Source organism: Phocoena phocoena, chromosome 9 (assembly GCF_963924675.1).
Source record: "Phocoena phocoena chromosome 9, mPhoPho1.1, whole genome shotgun sequence".
Classification (NCBI taxonomy): Eukaryota; Metazoa; Chordata; class Mammalia; order Artiodactyla; family Phocoenidae; genus Phocoena; species Phocoena phocoena.
This window is the reverse complement of record NC_089227.1, coordinates 48,018,954-48,023,062: the sequence shown is the minus strand read 5'-3', so window position 1 is coordinate 48,023,062 and position 4,109 is coordinate 48,018,954. Positions and strand designations below refer to the sequence as shown.

Here is a 4,109-nt window from a genome sequence, read left to right as displayed (position 1 = left end):
AGCAAGTAACTGTGAATTGTTTGTCATACCAGCAGGAAAACTTAGGCTTTATTCTTCCTCTCCTAAGAAGGCAAAAGTAGGTAAACTTAGACCCGCCCAGCAATTAATGTTACAGTATTTTACCCTATTTGAAATGACTATCCAGATAATCAATGAATTCTCTTCATTTAACTTAGTTGAGCTGCAAGTTACCAAACTCTGGAGAGACTGTTTTACATAGACATTCCCAAAACATAATTGGTTCTAAACAGTTTTTTGTTTTTTTTTTGTGGTCTCTCCCATTGCGGAGTACAGGCTCCGGATGCGCAGGCTCAGCGGCCATGGCTCACCGGGCCCAGCCGCTCCGCGGCATGTGGGATCTTCCCGGACCGGGTCACGAACCCGTGTCCCCTGCATCAGCAGGCAGACTCTCAACCACTGCGCCACCAGGGAAGCCCTAAACAGTTTTAAAAGGCCTCCTTTTTTTTTCCTTCACTCTTAAGGATCACATATGGTTAAAGTTCCTGAGAGCCCAAGTAGATCATTTACATCTCAAAAGCACAAGAACAGAAATACCAATTCCTTCTACAAAGCTAACTTCCTCTAATGGCGTATGCAAAAACCAGTTTTAGAAGGTCAAAAGATTCCCATCTTGGCCAGTTTCAGGGATTTTTTTTTCCAGTTTCTAAATAAGCCAATTCAGTTGAAAGAAATAACAGTAATAAACAATAATACATATCAATATCATTCACTCACATTCACATGCCTCACTTTCAGAGGAACAGGAATCAACTTTCAAGTTAACCTTCACCTCACTTGGTAGCTCAGCCTCTGTGGCCTTTCTTAATACAAAAAGCAACTGCGGCCCACAGCTGCGGCCACCGCCTTACTGTCTCTAACTTCTTTTTCCCCCACCAGAATGGCAGCTAATATCTCTGCAACAGCCTTGGGGGTGTCTGTGAGTTCTCAGTACTCTCTCGGTGGCCCCCATTCATCAAGGACAGTCACCAGAGGGCCCCACATACGAGTGGGCGGCCACCCCGGGATCACACCTGCAACTTTCGGGCACCACGTGCTAGTGGACAGCCCCCGAAACCTCCCATCCCCCATCCTTATTTCCGGACATCTCAGTGTTCACGGGGAGTTTCCTGGGTCACCTGACTGCTCTGCCAATTCTTGGGCTGCACCGCGCTGGCCTACAACGCCCTGCCGAGCCTCAGGACCAAAGAATAAGCCCAGAGGCAGGAACAGAAACAGAGTGACAGAGACATCAATCATTTACCGGACAAGGGGGTCTCACATGTCTGAAGCAAGGTCCTGGAGCAACACCCCACCGTGTGAGGCAGGAGAACGTGGTGCCAGTCTTCGCTCTCAGAGGCAGGGGGAGGTTACTCATCACAGGGGTAATTGACATCAGGTGGGCTCATAGGTTACCAGGGAAACAGCAGAGGGGTACACCCCTCACCTTCCCTCTGAGAAGCATAGTGGAAAGTTCTAATTAAAGCTAGAAGTCAGTAGCTGGGGCGGGGGGGGGGGGGGCAAGTTCGTAGGAAGGTCAGTCATGTGAATAGGGTGTAGGTGAAGCAGGCACTTGGTCGAGCAGGGGATGTACAGAGAGCCAGAGAACAGCTATCTTGGGAGTTCCCTGGAGGTCCAGTGTAATGGTTACACTGTGTGGCCCCGGGTTCAATCCCTGGTCTGGGAACTGAGATCCTGCAAGCCCCCGGGTGTGGCCAAAAAACAAACAGCCATCTTGAGTGGCTTCACTATACAAGCAGGTACAACATTTCTTTTTTTTTTTTTTTTTGCGGTACGAGGGCCTCTCACTGCTATAGCCTCTCCCGTTGCGGAGCACAGGCTCCGGACGCGCAGGCTCAGTGGCCATGGCTCACGAGCCCAGCTGCTCCGCGGCATGTGGGATATTCCCGGACCGGGGCACGAACCCGTGTCCCCTGCATCAGCAGGCAGACTCTCAACCACTGCGCCACCAGGGAAGCCCAACATTTTTTAAATGGTACTTTACCGCTGATATAAATCTTATGAATTCCTAGACACAATTAGGATTTATGTATATTATCGATTAGAAACATTTCCCTCTTCATTGAGAATTATTTTTTTATAAAATAGTGGGTTACTTTTTTCACTAACATAGATGTATTATTAGTTTTTATTAAGAAAATTTTCTATAAAGTAGATAGCCTAAAATTTTCTAATGTTTTACTTACGAACTGCCCAAGTTTTAAAAAAAACATTTTATCCATTTTTGTATGGTATACAATAAAAAAGTAAATTTAATAATTTATATATATATTTTATTTTGCACATCAACGAAGAACACAATACAATATTCATTTAAAGTAATAATTTTAATATTTAAAAATATTTAAAATTTTAATATTTGGTCATTTTTAAAATATATAAGCATAAATTTAGACTCTTTCCTATTGGAAAGAGTAAAACACAAAGGTGCTTAATTTCCTTTAATTAATTAAAGACAAAGCCTACTATGCCAAAAATTATATTTAAAATGAAATAGGCTTTATTTGGGACTGAATATATGTTTTGAAATATATTAATGTATAATTAAACGGTATACATCAAAAAAAGCAAAAATGGCTGCAGTTTTAACATAGTCTTCAAAAACAAAATTGATTTGTTAATTTTTTTTTTTAATTGAAAAAGCCAAAGCAGTGTTTTCAGGCTATTTCTGAAGATCTTTCCAAAATAAAATAATTGCCTTGGGGGTATAGTAGTTTATAGTAATTTTACAACACATTGGCTTACACATTATGTTTTCTCGTTTTAACATAAGTTTTTGAAGTCCTTCTCTTGAAGAACTATTTGAGTGCTATAGCTCCTGGATTTGGTTAAGAATAGTTTTGTATTATAACCACCGAGGAAGCAGAACTGCCTGCTTCATAGTATAACTAAATTGATGAGATTGACTTATGACAGTGACTAACAGTATCAAAATCGAAAAGAGTAAACTTTTCCATCATGGTATAATAGATAAGAATTGTATTAATATATTTGCTTGGATTAGATTACATCATGGACAACGAAGGCGTCAACAAATCTCTCGACTCTGTCAATTTATTGTGCACAATCTCATAATATTTTATATGAATAACATTTACTCTGTACAAAATTATCTTTTCATTTGATAATTCTCATGAATTCCTTATACAGTAATGAGCTAGTTCAGGAGTATAAAGTATATCAAAGTAACCTAAAATATTTCTGGCATCTCTCTTTTTATAAGATAAATGTGTAAATCACTGTGATTTTCCAGGGGCTCTTTGAGAAATCCCAAATATAATTTTAATTTTGAAAGACATCTAATGCTCATTTTGGCAACTCATAAACTAAAATTGGAATGATATAGAGAAGATTAGCATGGCCCCTGCACAAGTATGACATGGAAATTTGTAAAGTGTTCCATATTTTTTCAGCAAATGGTGCCAGGAAAATTGAATATTCACATGCAAAAGAATGAAGCTGAACTCTTACCTTACACCATATACAAAAGATTAACTTAAAGTGAATCAAAGACCTAAACATAAGAGCTAATACTGGACTTCCCTGGTGGCGCAGTGGTTGAGAATCCACCTGCCAGTGCAGGTGGGGACACAGGTTCAATCCCTGGTCCAGGAAGATCCCTGGATCCAGGATGCCATAGAGCAACTAAGCTCATGCGCCACAACTACGGAAGCCCACGCACCACAACTACTGAAGCCTGTGCGCCTAGAGCCCGTGCTCCGCAACAAAAGAAGCCACGACAATGAGAAGCCCACACACCGCAACGAACAGTAGCCCCCGCTCGCCGCAACTAGAGAAAGCCCACGTGCAGCAACGAAGGCCCTACGCAGCCAAAAAAAAAAAAAATTTGGGAGAAAACATATGGGAAAAGCTTCATGAGTTTGAATTTGGCAATGATTTCTTGGATATAACACCAAAAGCACAGGCAAAAGAAGAAAAAATGGATAAATTGGACTACATCAAAATTTAAAACATTTGTGTATTCAAATAACACTATCAAGAGAGTGAAAGGGAAACCCATGGAATGGGAGAAAATATTTGCAAATCATGTATCTAATTAGGGGGTAACATCTAGAATATATAAAGAACTC

At 40.8% G+C, this 4,109-nt stretch overlaps 1 non-coding gene across 1 annotated transcript; it reads left to right on the top strand.

Annotated features, from left to right (window-relative positions):
* The first annotated feature begins 3,320 nt into the window (after positions 1 to 3,320).
* LOC136128671 (U6 spliceosomal RNA) lies at positions 3,321 to 3,427 on the top strand. The gene has a single exon (XR_010656256.1). It is a non-coding gene; the product is annotated as a U6 spliceosomal RNA (small nuclear RNA).
* The last annotated feature ends 682 nt before the right edge of the window (positions 3,428 to 4,109 follow it).